Source organism: Sus scrofa, chromosome 9 (genome assembly GCF_054392235.1).
Source record: "Sus scrofa isolate SSC_HxYL_T2T_F1_AM1 chromosome 9, Sscrofa_HxYL_maternal_Yorkshire_Landrace_v2.0, whole genome shotgun sequence".
Taxonomy (NCBI): Eukaryota; Metazoa; Chordata; class Mammalia; order Artiodactyla; family Suidae; genus Sus; species Sus scrofa.
The window spans coordinates 115938338-115954501 of NC_139391.1; the positions used below are offsets into that span (position 1 = coordinate 115938338).

General features: G+C 36.3%; 1 protein-coding gene across 6 annotated transcripts in view; it reads right to left on the bottom strand.

Moving 5' to 3' along the window:
* CNTNAP2 (contactin associated protein 2) overlaps positions 1-16164 on the bottom strand; it is a 2042838-nt gene that overhangs the window by 1392296 nt on the left and 634378 nt on the right. The gene's annotated exons all lie outside the window — the stretch shown is intronic.

The following is a 16164-nucleotide window of genomic DNA, read 5'->3' on the forward strand; positions in this document are numbered from 1 at the left end:
CAGAAGACCTAAATAGACATTACTCCAAAGAAGACAACCAGACGGCTAAAGGCACATGAAAAAATGCTCAACATCAGTAATTATTAGGTAAATTAAAACTACCTCACACCAGTCAGAATTATCACTAGTAAGTCTACAAATAAATTCTAGAGAGGGTGTGGAGAAAAGGGAACTCTCTTGAACTGTTGGTGGGAAGGTAAATTGGTACAGCCACTATGGAAAACAGTATGGAGGTTTCTTAGAAAACTAAATATAGAACTACCATATGATCCAGCAGTCTCACTCCTGGGCATATATTCAGACAAACATTCATTCAAAAAGATGCATGCACCCCTATGTTTATTGCAGCATTATTCACAATAAGATAAAGAAAAACACCTTGTGATATCACTTTTATGTGGAATCTGTAATATGGAATAGATTAATCTATCTACAAATGAAAATAAACTCACAGACATGGAGAGCAGACTTGTGGTTGCCAAGGGGAGGAGGAGGGAGTGGGATAGACTGGGAGTTTGGGGTTAGTAGATGCAAACTATTACATTTAGAATGAATAAGCAATGGTATTACACAGGGAACTACATCCAGTCACTCGTGATAGAACATGATGGAAAATAATATGAGAAAAAGAATGTATGTCTATATACATACATACTAGATCAGTCTGCCGTACAGCAGAAATTGACAGAACATTGTAAATCAACAATACTTTAAAAAAAACAATTTTTAAGAACTCTGTGTTTCTTGAGTCTAATAATCATTCTTATTCAGCAATTATAATGTGCCAGGAACTATAAATTTCATATTACATATCAACTCATTCAATCCTTCAGATAGCTCCATGAGTTATTATCAAAGTCCTCCTCATTTTGTGAGTGAGGAAATTAAAATCCAAAGCATTGAATTAATTTGCACAAAATCACTCAGCCGGTAAGTAGCAGAGGATGATTTAGACGTATTTTGGCTGAAATTCTAGGCTCTTAAACACTATAATAATTTGTGTGAAAGAATCAGCCACTTTTTGTAGTCTTCTTGCACAGTTATTATAAGGTATAGTCAGAGTATTGCCTTCTGAAATGTTTGAAAATGACGAACTCAAAGTCATTCAAACTCTTTGGAAATTTGCTTATTTTGATGTTTATATATTCATGTATAATATGATACAAAATTCAGAAAATACTATTTGATTTCAGAGAATTCAAATATATATATATACATATATATATATATGTATATATATATATGGAATCTATAGAGAAAAATCTCTTTCGACCAAACATTTATTAGAACATAATCTATGCTTAACTCATGTTAGGTGCTATTGATATAAATAAAAATAGAAAACAGTAGTACCACCAAGGGGATACCATCTGAGGAATAATATTAACAGGAAAGTGACCAAGACTATTTCAGTGTGATGTGGGCTACCATAGATTTCATGACAATGCTAGGGAAGTCCATTGATGGTCAAGAGAAGACTTCCAAATTCTAGAGACGTATTTTCCATTTCACTTTAAAAACAAATTCAGAAGATTTATCTAAAGAAGTCCATTTTAACACTAGGAGAGGTAACATTCTTATACATAGCAAAGAAAACCTAGACATAATACTTGCCACTATTTCCATTACATTAATTCAGATAATGTGATCCATATGGGGCAAAAATACTCCCTCAAAATGAGGATAAGTCACATGAGAAAATCTGTCTCTATACCCCAGCATGTGGAATAAGACTTAGCACATAATAAGAGGTTTTCAACAGTATTTTCAGCCCCAAAATATGAGAAAATGGCTAGAATTTGTTGTAAACCTTCTGGGACTGTTATCAGAGTTTGGGCAATTTCAAAATCATAATTTACTTCTTTTTTGGGGGGAGGCACACCCTCAACATATGGAAGTTCCCAGGCTAGAGGTCGAATTGGAGCTATGGCTACCATCCACAGCCATGCCAGATCCAAGCTGTGTCTGCAACCCACACCACAGTTCACAGCAATGCAGAATCCTTAACCCACTGAATGAGGCCAGGGATCAAACCTGCATCCTCATGGATACTAGTCAGATTCGCTTCCACTGCACCACAACAGGAACTCCCATAGCTTACTTTTTGAAAGGAATCTTCATGAAGACAATGAATATCTATTTTGTTCATGTCCATAAACAGCACTGACAATGATACCTGGCTCATAAAATATAAATAATGCTTATTTAATGAACTACACCTCAGTCATTAGTCAGAAATACGTTTTACAATAATCTTTTACCTGCTGAAGCATTAAATTATGTAAGATTGTATCTGTTTCAGACAGTGTCACAAACAATATCAATTTAAGTGTCATATCAATTGCTTTTATGTGGCAATATGTTTAGGACAATATAAACAAAAGAGGGAGGCTGTGATAATCCATGTAATGAACATACACACAGATATACCTGGAACAGATTTTGGGGAGTTTGTTTTGTTGTCTTATTAGCAGTTACAGACAGACTGACCAATGGCAATGAATAAGTAGATCCATTTTGAATGTTGCAGCCCACCCCAAATATAGTTTCATGAGAAATAAACCTTCCCTATTGTAAATCACTGAGATTTGGGGGGTATAATTTGCTGTATTGCACAATTTTGCCTTTTTTCTTTCTACCTCCAGACCTACTTGGTTATGGAGGAGATTTAATTATGAAGAAACAACAGTTCATCCCCCCCCACCTTTCTTCATCTACTGCTTTTCTTGAGTCCATCAATATTTTTCACTTGAAATAGATTCTGAATAACCTTCTTTCAACAACTTTGTTTTTTATCAGTTCATCCTCCATCTGGCATACTTGTTATATCCTAACTAATCTGATTAGGCTACGCCATTTCCAAACTCTCCAATTCATCCCATAAGCATCCAGGACAAAATTCAAATTTATGATCCAGCCTCACATGATATCAAGGCATCTTCAGCCACTTCCCACACAATCTTCCTCAACATTGTCCAATAACCCCTTGTCCTTTTGCATTTCTGTCCTCTTGTGCATGCCAATTTCTCTGACCAAAGTGGCCTTTCTCTTTCTGAGTTCACCAATCATTCTGAATGAAAACTACCTTAATACATCTTTTCTTAAAGGTGAAACTGTTCCACCCTTTTTCAGTGCAATTGAACTCTTATGGGATAAAAAGAATGTCTGTTTAACTGAGCACTTGTCATACCTCTAGGCTCTTCTTGAAGCATTTTACATGTATTAACTCATGTAATCCCCATGAGTGAATCAAATAGCATTATTATCTCCATTTTACAGATGAGGAAACTGAGGTTCCATGAAGTTAACTTTTCCAAAGTTATTCATCTCTTAAGTGCCCTGGCTGTGTTTCCAAATGAGTGTATCATTCACTTTGAATTATAAATTGTATCTCATATAAAACTGAGTTTACTTTTTCACTGTAAACTCCTCGAAGATAATAGTTGCCCTTGATTTCTACTTTCTCTGACTGCTCTGTCTATAGCATATAAAGATTTAGGTCATAATCATAGATGGTGCATTTTAGAGCAGAACTTGATGAATATATAAGGCATTACATAATTAATGTCATAAAAGTACATATTATTAATATTTTATTTCATCAAAATTTTTTTGCTTTATGCATTTGCTTTATGAAATGATGTTGGGACAGTTTTGCCACTTGGAAGTGATCTTTTTTCTATGAATAAATAATTGGTATAGTACATTATGTCACTTATACTTATAATGGCATCTTTGGGATGGCCCAAATTGTAGGCAGCTTCTCATGTGAAAAAACATGTCTTTTTTCTTTTTAATCCTGGCTCTAATATATGTGACTGTGGCCCCTTGGGAAAACTATTTACCCTATCTGTATATCAGTTTCTACCTCTGCAAAATTATATCTACCCCATGACTATTAATACTTTAGTCTCCATTTGGGGACTTTCAATCATGACTGATGTCTAGGGTCATGCTGTTTATAACATGGATATTTTTCAGCAGAGAAATAATTGAATGATTTTTATTTTTAATGAGGTACATTATCCTTACTAAAGAATGCATTCACTTGTAATTATTAAATAATGTCCTCCTGTCACTTTCTAATCATCAATCCCCTTAAACTTAGTAGAAATTACGCATATGCCATGACTTTGAGAAACTTTTTGACTACACTACAAAACAAGTTTCCACAGAACATTCAGATATGTGAATGCAACATCACCTCTACATGGGCATATGGTTCAGTGTATGCCAGAATGACTAATTCAGGTTCCTATTGCTAGGGTTACATCCGTGGAATAAAATACCCAAAGGGATTTAGTCAAGTCTTCACTGAATGGATATCATTCTCTCTAACACTATGAGGCAGTCTGAATCCATTAGAAGGATTTGCCTGTAGCTGTCCAAAACAAAGATCCCAGATCTTCAACACAGCAGGAATAGCTGACTCTAGGGCCTGATGAAAGATTTTCAGCTGAGCACACCTCAATAGCATCTGGGTAAACATCACGAAGCTTATCATATGTTCTGAAAAAGAAAGGATGCCTCTAAGTTTTCTTCTTCAACAATAAACAAAACCTCTTGTGTACTCTACTCTGTAGTCTACACACCATCTACTCCTCCTTAGCTCCAAAGCATTCTTCATGACAGCTCTCATGTGGTCGAAATCTGATGATGGGCTAGAGGATGTGCTTAGCCACTGGTCTCTCCAGTAGCCTCAAGGCTGGAAAAAGTATAGACCCTACATCTCAGATACCCAAGAGGAACCCCCAAACTCTGTATTTCCCTGAAGACTTTCCAACACTAAATAACAGATCCCTCATTTTTGTCTTTGATATTTTTGCTTTCCCTGATAAACTGAAGCTGCCTTGTGGGTTGATATTAAGCACTTAGCTCCTTCACTATTATAAATCTGTTGTCTCCCTGCCATCAACTGGCTTTAACTGAATTATGACTGTTCCCCAAGGATCACTGTCATTACATGTGGTTAAAACTGCAAATTCCAAGAGTCAACCTTCACATGGACCTAGACTGACCAATAGCTAAGGCTATTAGACACTTGATGTGTGGTCAGGGAGACTACAACCTGGCAGAGAGACTGAAGAACTACACTTACACTTTTATTTTAATTAGTTTAAAATCATGTTTAAAAGCTGATACCCAAGTCAGTTATTTGAGTGCATTTTAAGTATTTGGGGAACAAGATGGGTATGTGAGTCTAGTTATCCAACAATAAATTTTATCAAACTTAGAGATTAAGAATTTCTAATGAAGTAGCTTCTGAATTAATATGGGCTATAAAGGTAATGTAAATACCATACTTCACAAAAACTTAATTTGAAGAAGCAAAATATCAAAATAATAATGTTGTATTGATTATATATTGAAATGAAAATATTTGGATATATCAAATTAGGTAGAACATATCACAAAATGCATTTCACCTGTCTGTTTCCTTTTTTTAATATGGCTAATGAATCATTCAGCATTACATATGTGGTTCACCCTCTATTTTATTGGATTGTGCTGCCACAGACCATAATGTGGATGGTACATTTTGAATCATTCAGTGTACAACCTACAAAATTATGCTTGTTGACTTTATCAATAACAGGGATTCTTCTATAGCACTTAAGCCTGTCTAGTTGTAGCCTAATATCCTTCATTCTTTATGGCTCTTTTCTCATTTTCTAAAAAAATTTTCAAGTAAACCCCCCTCCCATCACCACCACCACATATATAATGCCATTCGATTCTACCACCTCTGGAACTTCTTATTGCTGTCATCTCCTGAGCTTGTGGTCACTTCCTCATTTCCTGAAGACACTAGAATCTGACCCAATTCCCTTGTTGAGTTCAAGACCTGTCTTCTTGGTGTCCATGTTTTTTTGAGTTCCTCACCTTCAGTGACCATTCACACACTGGTTCTCTTCCTCGATGGCCACACCCTGGACTTAGTCATTACCCAGTTGTCTGATTTCTCCAAATTTTTATACTTTAAGAGCCAATTATCTGGTTATAGTCATCTGTTCTCCTAGTTCACTCTTGCTCTTGGCTATACTATACATGGTCTTGGTTTCCAAGAGACATCCTTGTCATGATACCTCAACTTTCTCTCAGTCAGGCTTATGGAAGCCACTTCACATTATCTACATATATGTAATCTCAAGGACAATTAATTGAACATACATGAATTTTTAACATCCTGAAAGTCATATAACATATATCCAAAGGACTCAAATCTATCTTCTTCTCCTATATGAATAAGCATTGCTAGATAAAATGACAAAATTTTACATATTCATGACTCTGTAAGTCATGAAACTGATGATCTTCAACAAGTGTGTCCTTAAGAATACCTACCAACATTAAAGTAGTTTATGTTTGAGTCCTCTATCATTGTTTTTTAAGACCCAGCCAAAAAAAATAAAATAAAATTCTTAAGTCCCACAATCCTTGCCCATCTACTCAAAGTAGAGTTTCCCTTAAACTTCACTGAGAACTCCAAAGCTATTAATTACAACTGTCTTTGAATTCTTGTCTCATCTCTACAGACTCCTATTATATATCCAAACTAATTTATATCTCTCTTCCTCTAGCATCAGAGGATAATTGTATCTTCTTACACCTATTGAAGTCCGACTCCTGTATCTGGGCTTGCAGTGAATAACAGTAATACAGATAATGATGAATACAACCTTCATTTCATGAGAGATAAGCTTGGGCCAGATAATGTGCTAAGTACATCACCAAAATGAATGTCACTGATATCTCATAAAAATTTCAATAGGTAGATATTATTACACCCATTTTATGTATGAAGAAATTAAAAACTTTGCTAAAGTTACATAGCTAATAAGACGCAGGGACAAGTTTCTAACTCAGGTCTGAATTAATCTAAAGGCTTTGGTCTTTAAGGCTATACCCTAAATTTATATGCAACACATAATAGACTCCTAGGATTTCTGGAACCTTACTTCATCAGTTGCAGAGTTTCTTTCTTTTTTTTTTTTTTTGTCTTTTGTCTTTTTAGGGCCACACCCATGGCATTTGGAGGTTCCCAGGCTAGGGGTCTAATCAGAGCTGTTACTGCTGGCCTACGCCAGAGCCACAGCAATGCCAGATCCTAGCTGAGTCTGTGACCTACACCACAACTCACGGCAATGCAGGATCTTTAACCCATTGAGTGAGGCCAGGGGTGGAACCCACAACCCTCCTGGTTCCTAGTCAGATTCATTTCTGATGTGCCATGATGGGAACTCCAGTTGTAGAGCTCCTTGATTGTATTCTCAGCTAAATTTCCTCTTTCTTAGGGCTCTTTTTTTTTTTTTTCCTGGAACATTCTTAGATCTCATTCATATTAAAGAAAACATCTTGTCCACATCCTATCTCTGTTCTTTTTTAATTTGTCTTATTTTCTTTTATTGAAAAGTTCTGAAAATATTGTCTGCATATGATGTTTATAGTCCTTCACCTTACATTTATTCTTCTATCCATAAAACTTGGATGCTTCCCATAAATTCTACTGAAGCCCACTCCTATAAAGGGCACAAGTAATCATCAAATTGACAAACAAATATGCAAGGTCTAGTCTTTTTTTTTTTTTTTTTTTGTCTTTTTGCTTTTTCTAGGGCCACTTCCCACGGCATATGGAGGTTCCCAAGCTAGGGGTCTAATTGGAGCTATAGATGCTGGCCTACACCAGAGCCACAGCAACATGGGATCTGAGCCACGTCTGCGACCTACACTACAGCTTACCACAATGCCAGATTCTTAACCCACTGAGCAAGGCCAGGGATCGAACCTGCAACCGCATGGTTCCTAGTCAGATTTGTTAACCAGTGGTCCACGACAGGAACTCCATAAGGTCTAGTCTTTTATTGCAGGACCTCTATGCTGCATGTGGCTTTTTAATTCTCCTGATCAAAAAGATGTCGTGGTCTTCTCATTTTGCTCATTTTTCTGTGACTTCCATGTTTCTGCAAAGGTTTTCTCTTCCTCTACTAAATTTTCTTGGTGTTCTTACCTTCTACTAAATAACCCTGAAATATTTCTTTCTACTCCTAATGTTTCTTCAGAGAATATATACACTCTAACACCTCTAAATATGGTTATCAAGCTACTTTCTATCTTGGATTTCTACTCAGTACATCTGAGTCTTCAGATATCTCCCTATATCGTCTTTCTTTCTCCAACTTTATTGTTGGCCTCACTGAGCAGCCCCATCCTCTGATTTACCAAAGATAGAAATGGGTGAGGATCCTTTATTTTTGCTCTGTTTTTTTGATACCTCTCATCTCCATTTTCCATTTCCTTATTGTTTTTCCTTTGTAAATATTTTATGAATTTATCATCATCTCCCTCTTTTTATAATTGTGAACCAAGTCTTGTTATAAAAAGTAGATGGAGGAAAAAATGAAGGGCAAGTATCGTTGGGAGAATCAGTGACTGAATGGGAAATTTTTTATGAGGTCAGCAGATAAAGCTTCTAGAAGGTGGTATCATTGGGGTGAGCTTGAAGTAATTGAGTGTGATGGTCTTGCAAACAGAATTTTAGGCCGAGGCTGTAGCAAGTACTAGAAATTGCGAGGAGGTGGCTAGAGAGGAGTGAGGGACCCTAGGGCATGAGGTCAGAGAGATGACAAGGTATAAACAGGTAAATAAGGCAAGAGCACTTAGGTCTTTGTAAGAACTTTGGTCACTTTGACTCTGAGATTGAAGTCCATTGGAGAACTTTTAAGTGGAAGAATGATATGTTCTTTTCTGACTTCCTAATGATTACTTGTGCTGCTATGTTGATAAAGCATTTGGGGCAGCAAGAAGGGGAAATAATAGAATCAGAGAATAAAATAGAGTAGCTCCTACATAATCCAGATGGAACGGGATGCTCAATCAGCCCAGGTATTAGTTTAGGATATGGTAAGAAAGGGTCAGATGTTAAATCTACTTTAAAGGAAGAGCTTGGTAAAGTTTATAGGTAGAGTATATGTGAAAGAGATACGGGGACTCCAAGATTTCTGTCCCAAATCAGTTGCAATTTACTGAGATGGAAAAGATTCTAGGTCAAGGCTGGTTAAAAATCAGGGGTTTTGTCCTGCTCCTTTTCATGGTAATCAAGGATCTCAGTGATCCAACCTCTATCCATCTGAATCCATTTCTTGCTACATGCTTATTCTCACTCTAAGTTCTGGTAAAGCCCAATTACCAGTCTTTGAAATCTTTGATTATATTTTGATTATACTAAAAACTCTAAATGAGATTATACAAAATAAATACTACTAATACTTAAACCTGCTTTAAGAAATATTCCCTGAACTCTCCTCAGCAAGTTAGATCATCTGTTCTCTATGATACTACAGTCGCCTTCATATAATTTCACTGCCTTTTGTGCAACCATCATGTTCATGCTATGCCCCCCACTTAGTTCCTCAGTCTGTGAGCTATTTAATGGAAGTTTGCTGTTCCATATAAAACTAAAACAAGTTGGAATATAATCGATATTTGAATGAGGGGACTATATAAGGAAGGAAAGAAAAAAGGGAGAAAGGAGAGAAGAAATAAAGGAGGAAGTATTTTGGTCTACTCTAATAAGAGAAAACTCAGCTCCCTCAATGGACTCTAATAATCCTCTTCATTACAAAATGTGTCTATGCTCTTTTAATTTATATTCAGATATCACCTGAGCCTTCTCCAAATTTGGGGTCCAGGACACTCATCAATAGGCTCAGACAAACAGGGCCTCTCCTAACGATGACCCCACCTCAGAACTCCTAAAAAGTTCCCCTGTCAATTCTTTAGAGGTTTAAGCTCCACATTGAAACGAGTCTTTAGTGGTCGTGTGTCCTCAGTTCAAGGTATATTTATTAAATACCTGGGCTCCCTTATTCCTTTTGACCGAACAACATTTCAAGATGTACTTTGTATTTACTTAGTCTTCTCTATTAGGCCTTTCCGGGTCTTCCTTTGTATCTCTGGGTATTAGAACCTTCTGAGAGAGCCATGGCTGAAAGAATCAATGATGTCATCATAGTCCCTACACCCACCCCAAGAGAACTGGTCCTAGTCCATTTGTTCAGATGGCTGCTTTGAAAAGACACAACCAAATGTACCATGTTGGCCTTGTTTTGTTGGAGATTTGACAAATCTTAATTTGTTACAATTTATATTTACAAGCAGCAGACAGGGTATTTTTTTCACAGTTGTTTTGTTCCTTCTTTTAGATACAAAATGTCTTAGTAATAAAAAAGAAAAAGAGAGAGAGAGAAAGAAAGATTGCTAATGTTCTCTCCCAGCCTGAATAACTCAGTTACATAAGTGTTTATGAATAATGAATGTCTAATTGAGTTGCCTGAAAATATGAATAACTGTACTATTTCAGACTAGAGTGAGATGTAGAATTATCATTCCGCACAGGATTTTTATTTCCTCATTTCTGCCTTCTGTTTTTCCCACTGTAGGGTGTGAAACTAGCACAGATGACATTTCAGCATTTCAGAACTTGTGGAGAAATCAATCTCTCTCTCTTTTTCCCCCTTGTACCAGCTAAGCCAACCAAACAAATGGTAGGGGGAGAGCCTTGTGAGTGGACAACAAAGTAGACCTTAAATCTGGATTAATCCAATACGCAGAAAGAGAATCATAGGGTTTCAGATTTTAGTCTCAGTGAGAAATCTATTTGAATTTAAACTGTTGGCATCCAGAATCTGATGAACACGTTCCAGGCTGCTAATAAAACATCTTGCCTGTCTCTCTCTCCTTAGTGAATCCTTGCAATTTATTGATATATTGCTAAAGAGAACTGATTATTTCTAAACATGTGTCATATCAATAGGGAGGAAGATCCAAAGCTCTCACTATAAATTAATATGAAACTACAACAAAAGGCCATCATCTTTTCTCTCCGTCTTCCCTATTGACAGAATATACCTCATTTCTCTGAGTTTTCCTTCTCCTTAGTGCTGCAAGAAGCAAAAGGGGTCCTGGTGGGTGTCTCTGGACCTGTCCACCCACAACCACAGGAAGCTGGCTATGAACTCAGGAATCCCTAACCAAATCATGCTGATCAGGCAGTATTTTGGCTGGAAGGCATTACTTAGGCATATCCAATGAGCATCCCCATCATGGGCCATTTGAGCATTTCCTCCCAAGTCTGATGGCAACTGTTTGAGAGTCTGGCACTCCCTCCTGGGAGGAAGTAAGGCTGCTTCCTGTTTACAGTGTCTCCTTGTCCTCATGACTGATGCCCTGTTAGTGCATCTTTCAGTATAAGACCAATAAATACTGTTAGTTTTTCAAAATACTACAATCGGCTCTCAAATATCTCTTTCAATTGTGGAAATTCAAATAAAACAGTTGAAATGGAAACCCAAAGCATTTTGTGCTTTTCTGAAATTCTTTTTAGAAAATTATTTTTCACCATCAATGATTAAGTCTTGAATTTTATGTACAGAATACAGAAAATAATACTTTTGAACTAACTGGCCAACTAGCTTTTGTGTTACTTATTCTAATCCCTGGTATGCAGAAATATAAATCTCTATAGGTGTCTAGGAAACATGGGCCATTCTATTAAACATTAACAAAATGAAAGACAAAGTGTAACATTGCTGCAAGTTTCATTTGGAATAGAAGAAAGAATTCAGTGATTGAGAATGAACATACAGTGAGGTCTTATTATTATTTCCAGATTATTCCCATCTCATACCAAAGAGAGATTCAGGTTATGGCATGTCCATTAGATCTCAGACATTTTCTATTTTGTGTTTGGGTTTTATTTCTGTTATTCATTTCCTTTCACTTTGTACTGATTTATGACTTTTCTCCATGTTTGCTTTGAATATTAAGAATGTTAGTGACTTAAAAATATTGCTTCTGTCAGTTTCTAGCATATTGGAACTACACATCATAATTTTTTCTTATTTCAGTTCTCATTGTTTTGTTCCAGTCTTTGGCTGTTCTCACATATATAATATTTCAAGTACAGTTATATCTTTTTTGCCTACCACCTCATATTAGCCAAATACAGAAACAAGACTATAAGAGTAGAGATTCTAACTAGACTTTAAGTGTAGGGGGTAAAGAGGGGTGTGTATCTTTTAAAACTACATTACTATACATAAGTATTTAAAATAATGTCTTTATTACTCTTTGTTTAAAACGAAGATAATAAGCATGCAAAAAAATCACATAGTCAATGTATACTTCTCAGAAATAAAATGGAGAAATGTGTCTGTTTTATAAAACACCACTGGGAACATTTTAGTGATGTTCTATAACCAACTCAAATAGTATTCCATTTGTTTCCTAGAGAGAAGCTCACATAGGCAGAGAAGACATGTGGAGAAGAGACCAGTGAGTGATTTTGAAGTCAGAAGTGTCTGTTTCAAATGCTCAAATCTCCTTTCTCTTAGTTGCAGCCGTGGGCAAGAATTTAACGTTGTGACTTTAAGCTTCCTTATCCATAAAACTGACTTTTATTACTGCTAAATTCTTTCCTAGGGTTTTTGGAGGGCTCAAAGGAGATAATGTGTACATGCCAGTGGTTGTTTCAGTATCTGGGAGTATTCCATCTATGCTGGGTACCATCCTAGATGCTCAATATACACAGATTCATGAGACAGAGGGCTTATGTTCCCCTTACAACCCGCCTCATGGGTTCAGACAAACAAGTCTATGGTATTATACCATATGCTAATTTCTGATATAGAAAAAAAACATGGCACATCTTGAAATATGGACAGACCTCGTCTAGCCATAGTGATGACTTTTTGACAACTATGTAAGACAAGTAATTTAAAAGCCTTGATGCTGTGTATAAAGAACAATCTGTATAATAAAAATCTGGAGGCCAATAGGAACTGTTGATAATTTCTTATAGCTTGAACTTAAGATGTGGGTTGATTGGAGTATGGGTAGTGATGACACACTTTGGCTTTCTGGCCTCCCTGGGACGTGTTTGTTGTGGATCATCTGCCCTTCCACAGTGAAGAAGGGGTCATCATCTCTATGCTGTCCATGTCTTCCTCCTGTTGGAATATTCTGAAGGTCAGTTTAATCACCCTCCTTCTGAGACCTCTATTTTACCCTGCAGGAATGTATGACCTTATCAAAAACTAAAAAGAAGAGCCTCTAACAACTACACATGAATCTCTAATATCAGAGAAACACATGGGGATCACCAAAGCATATGGTTTCAACTTCCACTCTATAGAACACTCTGGGAGAAAGAGTAGGGAAATCAACAAAGCTGTTCATCACCTTGACAGTAGGGCCTTAGAAGCCTTATCTCAAGTTCTAAGCATCAATCGAAAGCAAAATAAAAACAAACAACAATCTCAAATTCATAATCCATTGAAATTCGTATGTGTGCCAGAAACTAGCTCAGGAAAACTCCACAAAACATGTAATTATACCTTGTTCACACATATGCTCAAGCACAAAACTTCTGATACAAAATAATACGCCCTAGAGGTAGAACAGTCTTTCTGGCTACAGATGTCTGTTGATGTTGAAGCAGCCAATAAAATTCAGACAGGGATCCTCTAACTGAAATAAATGGCCTTGCCCACCAATTTAAAAATGGAAAACAGATACAAAGGAAGTAAATTCCAGAAGCTGCTGAGGAAGAACACAAAGCAAAATAAAAATACACGAGTAGAATTCCTTACATTGCTAAGAAAATAAAAATAGCTAAGAAAAAGTAAAATAAAAGTGACTTTTGGGTTAAAACCAGAGGAATAAAGCTTTCTACAATTTCTGTTTACATTTTAACGTTAAAGATGCAAGAACAATAAAAGTAGACTGCCTTAATGTCATGGTTTATTGTCAGCAATATTCATGTCAAACATATATCTTGGTTTTAAAGCAAGGGATGAATAAATAATGCACATTACTCATTTGCAGACCATATAAAGGGCAGTGCACTAACAAAGGCTGGACTGCTTTGAATTGTTATTAGTGACAATGTTTTTTAAAACTAATATAAAATAGGGCAGTTCTAATTTTTTATTCTTCCCAAAGAAAAATGGGTGGAAAAAGTCATTAATTTGCTAAAGGTATTAAGGTGAACATCTATTTATTCTAATAAGGATGACCTAACCAGGTCACTAATAGAGTCATGACTAGATTAAATCCTCCCAATTGTCTTGAAAATAATTTGGTCTTTTTTTTTTTTTTTTCTTATTGAACGAAATAAAGGGAAGAAGGCAAATAGGCAAAAAGCATAGAACTCTCTAATCATAGAAGAGTAGATGTTGAATGTGACGAAGAGTCACTCATCTGGTGCAGAAGGACTGTGATTACAGGGCTGGAGTATATTTTGAAGATAGGTGGTTGTTTGGGCCCTACCCTTAATGAATGAACAGATCCTTTACAGTGCCCCTCCCTGTGCAGTGACCTTCATATGATCAGCCGATGTGAGTTTCCCAGACAGCAACTGGAGGATATGCTCTGCTCATTTCTGACCTTTGTTTCTTTCCAGAGGTTACACTGATGCAAACAGGATGCAGAGTGCATTACGTACAGGTCAGACAGATGATATAAGGGCTGATAGAACACATTCTGTTACCCAAGGCACCTGTTCCCAGTTGGATGCAGAAGCTCCAATTGAAAGCCTCATCTGTGGAACAAATATCCTGAGATAAGAGGAGCATGCTTTACCATTCAACATCATTATCCTGATGGCACCTGTGTTATAATTTCTAAAGTATTGGGAGACACCAGGGGAGACATTTTCTGATTATTCTGCATGTACATACTAAAAATTTGATATTTAAAATTTTCATTTAAAAAGGATGATAATAATGTTTTCAGTAGTCACTTATTCTCTATTATTGCCTGGACACCAACTGGCTACAAGAGTGACTAAATAACTTGTGAAATGATTTTTTGAAAACTGAAAAATGTTAGCAAATACCCACTCATGACTGAATGAATCATTTCAATAGAGAAGCAATAAGCCTCTGAAGTTTAAAATGGACAGAATAACCTATGCAATATATACGATTCAATATATTTGTTAATTAGTTCAGAAAATATTCTTTGAAGTTTGAACATGTCCATAGTACTATGTTAAAGTGTTTTGAGATTGTGTGAATAATTCTATTTTAAGATGAATACTTCTAATCTGGTATACATCTATAACATAACTTCTCCACCTTCTTGGCAAAAATGTGGAAAATATTACAGCCTCTCTTTGAATAAAATTAGCAAATATCAAAGGGATAATTAGACACTTACTCTCTAAACATATTGTTGGCATGTATTCTAGAATGGTTTAGAAAGAAAGAAAAATCAACTTGTGAAAACTTTATTTCATAAATGTTTTATCCCAGATAGCCTGGCTCCTTTCAATGTTAGTTAGTAGGAAATATCTCTGTGCACAGAGGAAGAAGTAATCCAGACTGTGAGAATCTGGAGTGTCCAATTAAATTCAAGACCTGGGAATTATGATCAGTCTTGGCTACATGGTGAGGGTGTAGCCAGTAGAGATGAACCAGCCCTGAGATCATCTCATCCAAGTTTCTCATTATAGAAGTGATATAATTAGAAAAATTAAACAAATGGAGGACATGGTTCAAGATCTCTTCGTGGGTAAAGGGAAACCTAGTTCCTTTATTCTATATCACAAAGATATATTTAATCTGTATATCTTCTCAAAATGAATATGTACTATATGTCTTTGCTATCTATATATGCCAAGATTTCCCACCCCATATGCACTAAACATTATATGGTAAGTAACAAACTGTATGGTTTTTATTTTTATTTTTTTGCCTTTTTTTTTTTTCCTAGGGCCGCTCCTGCGGCATATGGAGGTTCCCAGGCTAGGGATCTAATTGAAGCTGGAGTCTCCGGCCTATGCCAGAACCACAGTAAGGTGGGATCAGAGCCGCACCTGCAGCCTACACCACAACTCACGGCAACGCCGGATCCTTAACCCACTGAGCAAGGCCAGGGACCAAACCAGCAACCTCATGGTTTCTAATTGGATTCGTTGACCACTGCGTCACGACGGGAACTTCCAAACAGTATGATTTTTAATACCCCATATAAAGCAAAATTACAAACCAAGTTATCTCAATTGATTATTCACAAATTTTATTTTAGGAAATAAGCTATTAATATTGCAGTACAAGGGCAGTTCTGTTAGAAAATTAATATCCCAGAGTCATTTCAAAGATG